This window comes from Leopardus geoffroyi, chromosome C2 (assembly GCF_018350155.1).
Source record: "Leopardus geoffroyi isolate Oge1 chromosome C2, O.geoffroyi_Oge1_pat1.0, whole genome shotgun sequence".
Taxonomy (NCBI): Eukaryota; Metazoa; Chordata; class Mammalia; order Carnivora; family Felidae; genus Leopardus; species Leopardus geoffroyi.
Window position 1 is genome coordinate 148,237,335 of NC_059333.1, and position 16,211 is coordinate 148,253,545.

The following is a 16,211-nucleotide window of genomic DNA, read 5'->3' on the forward strand; positions in this document are numbered from 1 at the left end:
AGCAACAGATCTGTACCTAAAGATCTTCTCCGCCCCTCCCCCCGCCCTCCGCCCACTTTAATTTTGTAAAATTTCAGATCTGTAGGAAAACTGAAGGAATGATTCATTCTCACATAAATTTTGTAGACTCCTTCGTTTACATTTGCAGTTAGCATTTTGCCACGTTTGCTCTATTTCCCTGTATGCGTGTGTCTGTTTATTTTTGTTGTTGTTCAACCACTATGAAGCAAGTTGCAGACAGGAGACTTATTCCCTAAATCCTTCAGTTTCCATCTCCCAAGAACAAAGATGCTGTCTTATATCATCGCAATACTTTCATCACACTGAAGGACTTTAGCATTGATGTAATGCTAGATAATTAAGCCCATATTCAGATTCCCCACAATGTCCCTTAACCACCGCCCACCCCACCCTACTTTTTGTTCAAGGATCCAATCAGGATCAGTGAATTGCATTTGGTTGCCACATCTTGTAGTCCCCTTTAATCAGGGAAAGTCCCCAGCTTTTTCTTGTGTTACAACGTTGACATTTAGAAGAGTCCAGGCGATTTTCTTCTAGAATGCTCCACAGCCTGGTTTGTCTGTTTCCTCATGAGGAGGTTCACATTGGACAGTTTGGGCAAAAAACAACCTAAGTGGTGCTGGACATTTCTGATCATATCACATTAAGAGGCACATGATAACAGGTTGTTCCCATACTGCTGTCACTAAGTTTGGTCACGTGGTTACAGGCGTATCTGCCAGATCTTGTAAAAGGGACCCATTCACTTGTAATAAGTCTGTGGGACCTCTTTTGAGGCCACATGAATGTAGTTGTTGCTAACAATCTTTCAGGGGATTTCGGCACCCAGGGACGATCTTAGCATTATTTTGATTTGTCGTGCCATAGGAAGAAAGTAAAAATATAAAGGAAGAGTGCCCAGTCAGGTCTTTGTAGAACCATGCTTATTACTTCTTTATTTGTATAATTGCAAGATGTGAATGATGTGAGTGCTCTGCATTTTCCAGATTGTTACACTCAATCTATATGAACAAAAGAAGCGTCGTTTAGCTCTGTCTGCCCATAGAGAGACCTCCAAGGCAAATACTTGTCTGGAGTCAGTAGCCTACAGTGATTACTGACAGTCTGAATGAGGTTATTAAAATGCCTGATGTTTGCCCTGGTGGCACACACAAGACAAATGAGGCAGAATTCTTTTAGCTTGGTTACACATTGGTTTTCATGTTTTAGTTAATAGCATAGAGCAGAAATGTCTGCTTCAGTAGCCTCAGCCAGTTAACAGCCTATGCAGTGTTAGTAGAAAAAAATGAGTGGCATATCTCAGGGACTTAAAGAGACAGATTTAAACTTTGTAAGTAAAAGGTTTAACTAAAACTTGCAAGAAATATTTGTGTGGATGAGAAAATTCACGTGAATTTTGTATTTCATCGCTCCCCACAGGGGTAGTGGACTAAAACAACTTTGGGCTAGTGAGTGAGAACCATCTAAGAAGGAAACATGTTGGCAATCTGAGTCCTCCTTGGGAAGTACTATATATAAAATGATGTCATTTTAAAAAATGTTTTAATTTATTTTTGAGAGAGAGCAAGCGAGTGGGGGAGGGCCAGAGAAAGAGGGGGGCAGAGGATCCAAAGCGGGCTCTGTGCTGACAGCCTGACATGGGGCTCGAACTCACAAACTGTGGGATCATGACCTGAGCCGAAGTCAGACGTTTAACCAACTGAGCCACCCAGGCGCCCCTACAATGTTGTAATTGTAATAATCTTCAACATTATTTGTCTCAGACATGTTAAATGTTTCTACAGCGCTGTCTCAGAATTGTAGCGTCGTGTAGCCCAATCCTTAATGTCAGTGGTCCCCAACCAGGGAAGTGATTTTGACGGTCAGGGAACAGGGGGTGATGCCTGGAGACATTTTTGACTGTCACAACTGGGAGGGCACTGTTGGCATCTAGTGAGTAGAGGCCAGGGATGCTGCTAAACATCCTGTAGGACCCAGAACAATGCCCCTTCCACACACACACACCGCTATCAACAACAAAGAAATGTCAGGTGCAAAATGTCAGTAGTTCCAGGCTTGAAAATGCTTTTCTTACAGGATGATAGAATTCTATTATTTACAAGTGTTTGCAGTGCCTCTGTAGGCACTGGATGTTCGAAGAAAATTAAGACTCTACACTTAGAGCGAACATCTAGTTAGGAAGACAGACCTGTAGGCCATCACAGAATTGTGATAAATACGCTTTCTTGTTCTTTTATAAGCTTTCTTGACTCTTTAAGAGAAAATGGTGCAGCAGGCTGTAGACAGAAGCCTCATTTGGACTGGGGCTTACCAGATGAGCAGGCATTACTACGTGTGAAGGGTTGAGAAGTTGTATTCCTCGGTTCGCACCATTATCATTGGCACACGTGAGGCCTCATGTCGTTTCCCCATTTATCCCCCCTTTCCCACCATACCTTTGGCATCTGTACTTATGGGTTAAATGCAAATCTTTAATTTTGCATGGTTTTTTAAATAAAATATGCACTGTTGACTTGTATGGCTATCTTAACACAAGTGCATTTCTATAAATGATCTCATTCCGTTTCTTTTCCAATTATCTCTATGCTGTTAAAATTAATTCGTGTTGCTGTGGACCCATCTATTCTGTTACTTCTAATCGCTGCATAGTAGTACTCCTTGGGGTATGTTTCAGGTAGTTACACTTTAATAAGCCACCCCCAACTTAGTGACTTAAAACAATAGTCATTCATTTTTCATGAGTCTCTGTCGGTTGAGTGGTTTGGCTGATCTGTGTCTGGTTCTGCTCATCTCAGCTGGTGTCACTCATTAATCTGTGGCCTGCTGGGGGCTGGATAATTTAAGAGGGCCTTGTACATTGTACATCAGGCTAGCCCAAGCTTGGGCACATGGTGGAAGGGAAGGGGTCCAAGAGAGGGAAGATTCACAAGGTCTGGACTCGGAACTTGTACACAGTCATTTCTATCATATTCTGTTGGCTAAAACAAGTCACAAGCCTGACCTCGATTTGGAGTGTTGGGGGAAAGATTCTACCTCTTGATGGTACAGACTGAAATGTCACATTGCAAAGGGTGTGGTTATGGGGACGTTCATTAGGGCCACTGATACACAGTCACCCAAAGCATGCATCTGCCACTTTTCACCTGTCCAGCCTTCCAGTGACACCTGTCCAAGTTGCTTCCAACCTGCATATTGGGATAAACATTCTTGTATATGTCACGGATGGACCTTACGGACTTCAATGAGAAGCTTGGGGATATATTCCCAAGAATAGGATTGCTGAGACATTGTACACAACAAAGTTTGACCACACACTTTCTCCAAGATGCGTACTGTGGTCCTTCCTCCCACCAGCAGTGCTCAGGGCTCCTATATTCGCACACTGCAGCTGACTCCTAACACTGCCCAACTTTTATTTTTTTTTTTTTTTCAACGTTTATTTATTTTTGGGACAGAGAGAGACACAGCATGAACGGGGGAGGGGCAGAGAGAGAGGGAGACACAGAATCGGAAACAGGCTCCAGGCTCTGAGCCATCAGCCCAGAGCCTGACGCGGGGCTCGAACTCACGGACCGCGAGATCGTGACCTGGCTGAAGTCGGACGCTTAACCGACTGCGCCACCCACGCGCCCCACACTGCCCAACTTTTAAGTGTTGGCTGGCTTAATATGTGTAAAGTGGTATCTTGTTGCCATGATTTGTTATGCATTTCTCTGGTTCCTGAGTTGGGACATCTCTTCGTGTGCCTGTTAGCCTGCTGGCTTTTCCTGGGCAGAGACGCTGAAGAGAGAAGCAGCGTGGGGCAGATGGTTACATCTGTCTGGTCTGGGCTTCAGGAACAGCAGGAGGGAAGGCTGGGGACTGAACGAGACTCCCTTGTCAACAGGTGGGGACTCTGCCCTGAGAGCGGCGGACGGCCTTCGGTTTTAGGTGAGGCCCTTGCATTTAGGTTCTTGTCATAGAGGAGTTCTCTTGACAACAGTATGAAGAATCAGAAGGGACAGATGCTGGATTATTAGGTGTTGGATGCACATGGGAAGCTGGTTTAGCCAACTGAGAAATGACAAGGTGCTGAGGTAAGGCCATGGAAAAGAAGAGAACGGGTACAATCCACCCGACCTGGTAGCTGATCAGAAGAGGGAGGTAAGGGAAAAGCTAGGAGTCTAGGATGTCTCGGTGGTTTCTGACTTGGGTGGGAGGGGATGTGGTGTTGGCATGTGTTGTTGGGGAACGTGGGAGGACCCAGCATAGACCCTGGGGGAGAAGAGATGTCCTTTTGGGGTAGCGTTAAGTTTAAAAGCCTATGGAGTGAGAAGCACACATGTGGATGTCCAGCTTGAGAGGAAGTTGAGGTTAAAGGTGAGGGAATGGAAATTACCAGACAGTGGGAGCAGGCACCTGCTTAGGCACGGGTTCATCAGAGGCAATGGTTCTCAATCTTCCGCGTGCATCATAATCGCCTGCAAGATGGTTAAATGACAGGCCACTGGATCCCACCTCCAGAGGCTCTAACTCAGTAGGTCTGGAGTGGAGCCAGGGTAAAAAGCTTCCAAGTGATGCTGCTGCTGCTGCTACTGGTCTGGGGACCACAGTTTGGGAACAACCAGTGCAGAGCAAGAGTACAAATGGAGAGAGGCCCTGGAAGCTCATGTTCAAACAACAGGCAACAAAAAACAAAGCAGCGAAGGAACCTGAGACAGTGTAAGCCCTTAGAAGGCAAGAGAATAGTGTTTTAACAAGGAATTGAGATGCAGTTTAAGGCCACTCGTTTTAGAAGCTCAATTTAAAAGGAGAAAAGAGAAGGCACGAAGCATATTTTCCTTGCCTTATTACTTTTAGTGTTAGTAACATGATTTTAGGATGGAAGAGACCTAAGCATCTTTTTAGGATAGATTAAAAACCAGGTGAAGGGTCACTCCTGCCTCAGCAGGGTCACTCCACCCCACTGCTGTCTCTAAGTTGGCACGGGTGGGAAGGGGCCATCGGGCTAAATAAATGGTCCTGCCCCCTGCAGCATCAGAAAACGCAGAAACAGCTTCTTGTCTGTAGATTGCCAGGCCCATTAGTGATATATTCTAAAGAAAAAAAAACAAACCAAGCTGTGGAATAATATGTTGAGTTTTCTCCACAGGGAAGAACAAATGTATAAAACTCTGCCTTCCCATCTCTTGGTGTATTCGCTTAAAGGAAAACAGATATATTTTCAAGAGAACTCTTTTATTTTTTTTAAGTTTATTCATTCATTTTTGAGAGAGAGAGAGAGAGAGAGGGCATGATAGCTTTTTAATCAACAATGGCTAGAGGTGAGTGGCACTCATCCAGGGACAGCCAAGGCCTGGGGACTGATGGCATTAGAGGGCTGGGAGGATGTAGGACGTCTGACTATTTCCTCGGTAGGACCAGAGAGCCGTGTGTCCTGGGGAGAAGTGTGTCTTGATCATATTTCCTGAGCTGCTGATTTCTAGACAAACATCTTTAACCCACCGCCGGCTCACCGATCTATCGAGTGGCTGCAGAGTGTTACCTGGGCCTGCCTTGGCTTCCCCTGGTGCTGCGGCAAGACCAGCTGATTTGAGTTTAATCTTGGAAAGGCTCACGCTTGCCTGAGCTGAACACCAGGGCTGGACTCATGTGCCTGCAGAGGGTCCCAAACTTAGCGCATCCGGGATCTCATTTTTCCTCAAAGGCCAGCCCAGTGAGAGCCCTGTCATGCTTTTAGTAGTTCAGCTGTTTTACCTGAGACTTTGGTCCGTCAGGAAGTCCAGAGTGGATGTTCGAATGCTGTGCTAGCCTTGTCTGTGTGCCCTGAGCTTTGTGACTTCCCAGCTCACAACAGGGACCGGGAGCTTTGCACAGGTGACACCACGCCCACTGGGGGCTCTTTGTGTTCGAGGTGGGAGAATTTGTTTGCTCCCTTGGGCATTCCGATGACGGCGTTCAGTCTCCCTGGGCTGTGTTCCGTTGGCTCTGCTGTCGGCAGGATCACCGGAGATTCTCACAGCCGGTCGTTACATTCCTAACTCAGTCTTTAAAAAGGAAAAGAGGAAGCAAACAAATGACATTCAAAACAGGACTAAACTGGGGCGCCTGGGTGGCGCAGTCGGTTAAGCGTCCGACTTCAGCCAGGTCACGATCTCGCGGTCCGTGAGTTCGAGCCCCGCGTCAGGCTCTGGGCTGATGGCTCAGAGCCTGGAGCCTGTTTCTGATTCTGTGTCTCCCTCCCTCTCTGCCCCTCCCCCGTTCATGCTCTGTCTCTCTCTGTCCCAAAAATAAATAAACGTTGAAAAAAAAACAAAAAAACAAAAACAAAAACAGGACTAAACCAAAACAGAGCAGGAAATTCATCCACTCTCATTTTTACCACATAAGCTACATGTAGGAGTGCTGGAGTTACGGGTGATTTTTAAAATTGTGTGGGGTTTTTTCCTGGATAACTCAAATATCTCAAGGTGAATACGTAGCTTTGAAAAAACCACAGCCGTACTCTTCTGTGGGGACGGGTTCGGGAGAGGGTGTCATTGGGAGGAAGGGCCCGTCGGAATTCTGTCACAGCAGCGGTAAAGCAGAGGAATTTTGCGAGCGCTGTTAGGCCGCAACTAGAATTTACAGTCTAGCTGTGTTTTTGCTCTAAGAAAAATTACACCTGAGCTGTGGATACACTGTCCGGAGTTGCTTGAGAAATCTCCCATCCAGGGGCGTCTGGGTGGCTCAGGCAGTTAAGCGTCTGACTCCTGATTTCTGCTCAGGTCATGATCTCACCGTTCATGAGATGGAGCCCCACACCGGACTCTGTGCTGGACAGAGTCCGCTTGGGATTCTCTCGCTCTTTCTCTCTCTCTCTGCCCCTCACATTCTCGCTCTCAAAATAAATAAACTTAAAAAGAAAAGAAAAGAAATGACCCATCCAGTAAATAACTTATTAAAAACAATAGATTTGAGAGGCACCTGGGTGGCTCAGTCGGTTGAGCATCCGACTTCAGCTCAGGTCATGGTCTCGCAGTTTGTGGGTTCGAGCCCCGCGTCGGGCTCTGTGCTAACAATCAGCTCGGAGCCTGGAGTCTGCTTCAGGTTCTGTCTCTCTCTCTCTCTCTCTCTCCCCCTCTGCTGCTCACGCTCTGCCTCTCTCTGTCTCCCAAAAATAAATAAATGTTAAAAAAAAAATTAAAAACAAAAGATTTTATTTTTAAGTAATCTCTACACCCAACATGGGGCTCGAACTCACAACCCCGAGACCAAGAGTCACACGCTCCACCAACTGAGCCAGCCAGATGCCCCCGGTAAATATCTTAGTAGGAGGCCTCGTCCTTGCTTACGAAGGGCACCAAAGGAAGAAATGAGTTTAATGAAAGTAGTTCAAACTTAGAAGTAGCCCTCTACCCCTTTTTTCCAGGGTTATTTTCCTGCAACGTGAGGAAGAAATCATATTGCTAGGTGCAACACTGCAGTTGTGGGTGTCTCCTAGGAACCTGGGAATCTCACTGTCAGGATTATGTGTTAGTAATCCTTTATCATCAGCTCTGGGCACAGGCCTTGAGGGGTGCCAGGGACCGGCTCTGCTTCTGAATCTGCAAACAAACTATTGAGGAAATACTCTGACTTGTTTTATAGGATTGGTTTGCATTCTTTTAAGTATAAAGAATTTTAGAAACTTGGAAAAAGTTACAGAAATTTAAAAAAATGTTTAAATACTTATGCTAGTGTGCTTTTCATCCTGGACATTTTGTAGAGTATAGTCTTAATGTTTTAACAATTAATAAAGATTATGGTAAAGAAAATCTAAATACTTGGGCCTTTTTATCCACTGGTAAACAAATCAACAGTTGCCAGGGTGCCTGGGGGGCTCAATCAGTTAAGTATCTGACTTCAGCTCAGGTCATGATCTCACAGTTTGTGGGTTCAAGCCCCGTGTCAGGCTCTGTGCTGACAGCTCAGAGCCTGGAGCCTGCTTCGGATTCTGTATGTCCCTCTCTCTCTGCCCGTCCCCTGCTCATGCTCTGTCTCTCAACAGTAAATCAATGTTTAAAAAAAAAAAAAAAAAAAAAAAAAACGAAACAAAAAAACCAAATCCACAGTTGTAGCACAGCCATACAGCCGGATACGGCACAGTAATATGAATTACTGGCATATGCGACAATACAGATGAAATTCAGACTAATGTTGAATAAAAGAATCTAGACAAAGTAGAGTCCATACTGTATCTGGGGTTGGCAAACCACAGCCTACAGGCCAGATTGGGTCCACCGCTGGTCTTGACAAAAACACTGAGAGGGACGGTGACATTTTTTTAGTGGTTGCAGAAAAAAATTAAAATAAAAATGCTATTTTGCGATACGTAAAAATTACATGAAATTCAAGCTTGCGTCTGTGAATCGAGTTTTACTGGAACACAGCCACGTCTCGTTTGTGTGCTGTGTGTGGCTGCCTTTGTGCTCCTCGGGGACTGTGTGGCCTGCGGAGCCTAAAATAGTTACTGTCTGGCCCTTCGCAGAAAAAGTTGTGCTGGCCCCCGTTCTGTACGATTTTATCCATATGGAATTCAAATACAAATAAATCGACAGGACAGAAAACAGATCATCATAGGCTGCCAGGTGGTGGCAGGAGAGTTTAATTGTAAACGAGCACAAGGGAGTTTTGGGGGCGACAGAAATGTTCTGAATTTTGATTGTGGTGGTGGCTACACGGATGTATATACCTTTGGCAAAACTTATAAAGCCATGTATTTAATTATTATTTTTAAAAATATGTATTTATTTCTGGGAGGGTGCAAGCTGGAGAAGGGCAGAGAGAGGGGGACAGAGGGGTTCGGAAGCGGTCTCAGTGCCGACAGCAGCGAGCCCGATGTGGGGCCTGAACTCACGGACCAGGAGATCATGACCTGAACTGAAGTCGGATGCTCAGCCTACTGAGCCACCCAGTACTCTAAATGGGTGTCATTTATTGTTTGTAAATTATACCTCAGTGAAGCTGTGAAAAAAAATTTTTTTGACTCTGAATCCTCCCACCTGCAAGGTAATTCAGCTTGTCTAAATTTTTAGTTCCTTCCTCTTTATACAGATGTATAAACATCTTCTGCAGTTGGGATGATAAGCTGTGTCATTTTTTTAACGTTTACTTATTTTTGAGTGAGAGAGAGAGTGCGAGCAGGAGAGGGGCAGAGAGAGAGGGAGACACAGAATCTGAAGCAGGCTCCAGGCTCCGAGCTGCCAGCACAGAGCCCGACATGGGGCTTGAACTCACGAACTGCGAGATCATGACCCAAGCCGAAGTCAGATGTTTAACCAACTGACCCACCCGGGAGCCCCAAGAGTATCATTTTTAAAAAAAAAAAAAATTTTTTTAACGTTTATTTATTTTTGAGACAGAGAGAGATAGAGCATGAACGGGGTGGGTCAGAGAGAGAGGGAGACACAGAATCTGAAACAGGCTGAAAGCTCAGAGCCTGACGTGGGGCTTGAACCCACAAACTGCGAGATCGTGACCTGAGCTGAAGTCAGACGTTTAACCGACTGAGCCACCCAGGCGCCCCAAGAGTATCATTTTTAAAGACATTTGTAGTATATTCATTCTTTTGTGTCCGTTCCTGGTGGAATGGTGGAAGGAAGTTCTGGTAGAAGGAAGTTTGTCACCTTACTTGGGATGATGCTTTCAAAATGTGCTTCCTCAATTCAGATCCTCAGTTGTCCCCCATGGCTCTTGGGCACCACACTCCAGTTTTGCTTTCTGATCGGAGAAGATTCAGGCAGAGAGCAGGCATGTGGCCTTTGGGCCCTCGAAGCTGTTCCAGAACTTTCTGCTCAGCAGCCAGTCACCCGGGCTCCCAGCCTACCTGTGGCCCCCATGTCTGGTCTAACTCTTTCCCTCCACCCTCTAGGCCATTTGGTTGAACTCACCCCTTGCTGTGTGCAGCTTAGCTACTCCAGACCTCCTCCTTCCCCACAGCACCTCCATCGCAGGCAGCTAGCTTTCCCTCCCTCAGTTCCGGCTGCCCCTCCCCACACTTTCCTAACCCAGTCCACCCACGGTGACAGTGACATCTGTGTTGCAGCTTCCACCTCCCGCTTCCTCTCAGTGATGTGCTGTCCTGCCCTGCAGAGTGGTAACTGCCTGATGGAGTTGTGAAGACGAAACGGTCTTGCCCGTAGAAGAGCTTAGGACGGGGTGCCTGGCACACAGGGAGAACCCGGGGCATCACCACCATCAGCGGCACCGCTGTCGTGCCCCGCAAGCTGTTCCCGCCTCTGTCTTCTTCCGTCTGTACGCCCAGAAGCATTTCTATTCTTTTGGCTGGCTGGCATTTTTCACTTAAAATATCTGCCTCTTAGAAGAGAGATATATTTGACATCTGGGCTACAAGCTTAGTACAGTCCTGGCTTTTTCAGGTTTCTCGTTGTGTGTGTGTGTGTGTGTGTGTGTGTGTGTGTGTGTGTGTGTGTGTTCGTTCGTTTCCTATTGATTCTGTAACAAATTATGACAGACTTAGTGGCATAAAGCAAGACAGGTTTATTCTCTTACAGTTCTGGAGGTCAGAAGTCCAAAATCAGTCTCACTGGGCTAACACCAAAGTGTTGGTGGGGCTGGTTCCTTCTGGTTCCTCGAAGGGAGAATCTGTGTGCTTGGCCCATGGCTTCTTCCTCCATCTGTACAGCCATTTCCAAATCTCTCTCTGACTCGGACTCCCCTGCCTCTGTTTTTCACTTGTAGGGACCCTTATGGACCATTGAGCCCATCTAATAATCCAGGATAACCTCCCTGTCCCAGCATTATTAACTTAATCATGCCCGCTGCGTAAGGTGACAGCCACAGGTCCTGGGGACTAGGATGTGGACATCTCTAGGAGGCCATTATTCTTTCTATCACAATGTCATTCCTTCTCCCGCTTTGCCTTCTTCACTCGGTCTTTTAAAGCAGCGGTTGTCAAAGTACCGTGCATCCATGAGTCACACGTAAGTTGTTAAACGTAGCTTCTTGAGCACCCCCCACCATGCACCCAGAGATCCTGACCCAGGAGTTCTGGGATGGAGCCCAGGCACTTGCATTTTTAACAAACTCACCAAGAGATTTGGGTGCTGGTAGTCTAAGCATCACTTTTTAAAAGGAAGACCACTCAGCCTCAGAGATGCTCCCAAAGCTAGTTCCTGTAGAAGGTTCTACATGATTTATTTCTCATCTTGGAGGCTGGTACAGCTACAGTAGCAGCCAACCCAGAAAAGTAAAGCATTAATGCTTTGTTCTGCATCCGCAGAACCAGGGATGCGGAGAAAGGGGAGCAGTGGACTCAAGAAAATGGCACCTTTGTTATTCTATGGTTGTGCCGGGGTGAGAGGAAACACTGTGCATGGGGATGCCTGGGGAAGAAGGGGATGAGGGGGAGCATGTTGGGAGCACCTGACCCACAGTCACTCTGTTAGGAGTTGAGGGATGGTTAGGATGTGTCTGAGAGGAGCCAACCCTTCACGGGCTGAGGGTGTGAAGTCAGGTCTGGCTCAGGGGGAACATGGGTAAGAGGAGTAAGGCAGGATTTTTTTTTTTTTTTTTTTAGTTTTTATCTACTTAGAGAACATGGGAGGGACAGAGAGAGAGGGAGAGAGAGAATCCCAAGCAGGCTCCGTGCTGACAGCACGGAGCCTGACGTGGGCCTCGATCTCTGCGAACTGTAGAGATCATGACCTGAGCCGGAATCAAGAGTCGGGCGCCTAACTGACTGAGCCACCCAGGCGCCCAAGGACTTTTTTTCCTAATATGTCCATTTTCTTTCTTTCCGTTATCAGCAAGGAGGGGGGATTTTCTGGGGTGGGTCCAACTGAGGCATCGCCGATAGAGACATTGACAGCCTTTTACAGAGACCTTGAATTGTGTGTTCTCGTGAACGTAGCCTGATCCTTTAGTAAGTGCTGGAAATCCCCACCGCAGCTCTCCTCTCCGGTGTCTGTGTTCGTGCTTCCTGACTTTTGAGTGCCGCTGTGAGTCTTTGGGGTCAGTCGTTCAGTGGTAAACTGAGTGCTGAGGGAAACACAGAGGTAGCTAAAGCACATTCCTTGTTTTCAAAACTTCACATTGCAGGGAAGAAGAGAAGTGGACAGTGACCATGAAACACACGGCAGGGTGAGGATAGTGATGGAACAGAGGTGTACCTGTCCAGGTGCTCCAAGAGGACTCTCCACAGTGGGATCCCTGGCATGTTAGGTTTTAAATGAAAGGCATTCCATGGCCAAGTAAGTTTGGAAAAGGCCAGGTTAGACAAGGTCAGTTTTATTACTGTGAGCCCCTTTGGAGCCTTCAGTGTGCTACATCTCCAAGGGTTGGCTGGAATCCACCTTTCCCAAACGAATCTAACCATAAACCCTATTTTCATGGAGTACCTTTAAGAACATACTTTGAAACATGACTTCAGGAGCAGGTGGCATATTTTTTGGTGGCTTGTGGTATTATTCCTAAATTATCTGGAATTGATAATGTATACTCGATTCCTTTTAGGAAAGCCAAATGGCACTCTCTCTCTCTCTCTCTCTCTCTCTCTTTTTAATGAGTTAGTTGTATTTTGAGACTCTCCTGACATTCCTTGAAATAACTAGACATCCTCTGGAAAGTTAACAAAAGGAAATCGCTGAAATCTAAAGCTTCTATGATGCTACCTCTTTATTGGCTCCGGTCCATCGACTAGTTAAGCAGTTTTGATAACGTTTTGGTCACTGTCTTTGAAAAAAAAATTCCTCCAAGATTAACTCAGACTTTTCCAGATGCCCAGTGTTTACATGTTGGGTCTCAAGACTTGACAGATGGGCAGCTTTTTCAGAGCAACTTCGAAGACGGTTAACAGAAGGCATGACAAGAATGTGACCTTTATTGTGAGAAGGTTTGTGGCTAAATGTGTAAGACCTTATGGAGACGTTGAATCATTTGTCGATCGCTACACTACCCGAATATGAAATGAGAGCTGAATATAAAAGTGCTTCCTTGCTGGCTCTAGGGTTCTTTTTTCCAAGACAGCAGTGCATCGAGACTCAAATGTAGAAAAGGGAATGATGTTTGGGGATGAGGTGGGAAGGCAAGTGGAATGATTTGAGTTGAAAGCTAAATTTTTCGGTAAAGTTTTTTAGAAACCAATGGGTTATATGGCAAGAGAACTCCTCAGGGCTAACTTTCTTTTCTTTCTTTCTTTTTTTTTCCCCCTAAGTCATAGAATATATGGACTGATGTGATTTTTTTTTTTAATGTGAGTCATTTTCCATTTATAAATATTTCAGGGCACGGCACTCAGATCAAATCCCTGACTGACTGTGAGCCCAGATTTGGAGGTCTCTTTGCCAATATGGTAGATGTTTTCCTGTGATAAGAAAACGCTTTTGTGTTTAATTTATTCCTAACAGTGTAGGACAAGCCAGTGTTTAAAGATTGAATCCCAAACTTATATATTACTGTAAGAGACCTGAATATTGGGAAGTGGCTTGGGACCTAAATTTGCAAATTTTCTGAGTCTCTAGGGGCTTGTGTACAGAAAAGCCACAGAGGGAGAGGGTGAAGTGCATCTGACATCAGCTTGTCACTCCCAAGCTGTGTGATCTGGGACAGTTACTCATGTGCAGACTTCTTTCCTTGTCTCAGTTGAGGTTGGTAATAGAATTGACCTCAAGGCCGTGTAATGATTAAGCTTAGAGCATTGCCTGGCCTTCAGGGGCTGCTTAGTAAATGTTAATTTATTTTTTGTGCAAGTACTTAAAACACGGATTAAGCAGTAAGTGTGGACAATTGTGATGACTTTTCCAAAGTAAATTCTTCGTGTCCGACTTGGTCCGTCTTCCTTGAACACTGCCGTCGAGGAGGAGGCAAGCGATGGTCATAACTCTGTCCAGGGTTTATTTTTACATTCACCTATTATTGGTGGTAAAGCAAACAGAAGTAAATGAAAGTCTAACCTTTATGAACAGCCATTTAACAATAGCCATCACCAGGATTAAATGCAAATATTCTTTGACTCAGTAGTCCCACTTCTGTATACATTTGCCCACAGCACACCCAAACACCTACAAAATGGTATCTGTACGAGGTGATTCTTGGCAGCTGCAAAATGTGCACCAACAGGGAAGTTATCAGAGACACTGTGTACTCAGGAAGAGTATGTAGCAGTTGATTGAGAAATAAGGATGCATTCTAAGATCTTGGAACACATCTCCAAAATGCATTAAGTCAGGACAGCAAGGGGTGGGGAGTAGGGGAGCTAAGTATAATTTTGGAAAGGTACCCAGGAAACTGATAACAGTGCTTGCCTCAAGGGGTTAGGGAGGGAAAGGTGTAGCAAGAGAGGGACCCCAAAGGGGATTGGTGATAGCCTTCCCACTGTCTGATTTCTTACACTTTTCAGTTTCTGAGCCATGTCAGTATAATTACCAGTTCGAAGAATTTAATCAGGAAGAATTTCAACCCCAGTCTTCCTCCTTTGATATCAAGGGGTCTGCAGCCAACAGTTGCCCTGTTGGTGGTGCCAAGACCCTGGGAACTTCTCTCTGCATCTAGGAATATGTGGTTTTATTTTTACTTCTTTACGGGAAGTTTCAAACTGAGCATAATAAACTCCCACGTGGCCACTGCCCAGTTTCAGTAATTGCTAATTTATAGTCAATGTTGTTTCATCTCTATTCCTACCCGTTCTTCCTCCAGGAGGATTTTGAAGGGAATCCTAGATGACATCTCATTTCATCTGTAAATATTTTAGTCTGGAGCTCTAAAAGATAGGAATTTTCTTTCACTATTTTTTTTTTAATTTTTTTTTCAACGTTTATTTATTTTTTGGGACAGAGAGAGACAGAGCATGAACGGGGGAGGGGCAGAGAGAGAGGGAGACACAGAATCGGAAACAGGCTCCAGGCTCTGAGCCATCAGCCCAGAGCCTGACGCGGGGCTCGAACTCACGGACCGCGAGATCGTGACCTGGCTGAAGTCGGACGCTTAACCGACTGCGCCACCCAGGCGCCCCTCTTTCACTATTTTTTAAATATTACGTTTTAAAGTAGAATTTTTTTTAATTAAAAAAAATTTTTTTTAATGTTTATTTATTTTCTGAGAGAGAGAGAGAGAGAACGTGAGTGGAGGAGGGGTAGAGAGGGGGAGACACAGAATCGGAAGTGGGCTCCAGGCTCTGAGCTGTCAGCACAGAGCCCGACACGGGGCTCGAACCCACAAACTGTGAGGTCACGACCTGAGCCGAAGTCAGATGCTTAACCGACTGAGCCACCCAGGTGCCTCTTTATTTTTTTTTATTTTAGAGAGAGAGTGCACATGTGTGAGTGGGAGAGAGGGACGGAGGGGGGGTGGCGGAGGAGGGGGGGAGAGGGAGAGAATCTTAAGCAGATTCCACAGCCCGCATGAAGCCCGATGCAGGGCTGGATCCCACACCATGGGATCATGACATGAGCCAAGATCGAGAGCCAAGATCGAGACACCCAAATGACCGAGTCACCCAGGCGCCCCATGCTGGATTATTTTTTGAAGTATTAGTCCTCAGCCCATGCTTTTAAAGGTTTTATCACTTCATCACCTTGCTTTGCAGATGCTCTTTGGAGAGTGACTTTCAGCATTTCCTACATGTTAAGCTTGTCCTTCTCAGTTGACCAGTCCAGTGGCTTTCATCCTGTGAACGTGTGGTTAACAATATTACCACTGGCACCAGCAATTCCAGTTTTCCACTTCCCACCCACTTGAAAAGCCTAATAAGGCCAAGAGGCCACAAAATATTCAGATATTTGTGCAAACTTGCTCTGCTGTGAAAGTAGGCATGACAGACAGCTGTCAAAACCACCCTAGAAAAAAAACAACCCTTGGTGGAAATATTGGTTCGTCAGCTGACGTCAGGATGCTTAACATTAAAGGCCTTTGGGGTTGCATTCAATAATGTGCCAAAATTGAACTTGAAAGTTGAGGCCCATGTGTATTTCCTCATACAGTCCTGTTCTGCTCTGAGCATCTGTGGAGGAGAGGGAGTATCTGGAAAAACTTCCGCTCCTTCTGACTAGAGATCCTGTATGTCTGTTATCTAAACATCTAACCTGACCCCCGCCGGGCCACACCCTCAGATCCTCAGCAGGCTTCCCTTGTACATCCGAAATAGGACTAGATTTAAGAGAAACGAAGAGGGGTGCCTGGGTGGTTCGATCGGTGAAGCGTCCGACTTCGGCTCAGGTCGATCTCTCGGTCCG

The 16,211-nt window shown here is 45.8% G+C and overlaps 1 protein-coding gene across 2 annotated transcripts in view; it reads left to right on the top strand.

Moving 5' to 3' along the window:
• Nucleotides 1-16,211, top strand: part of CMTM8 (CKLF like MARVEL transmembrane domain containing 8) — a 108,125-nt gene that overhangs the window by 47,785 nt on the left and 44,129 nt on the right. The gene's annotated exons all lie outside the window — the stretch shown is intronic.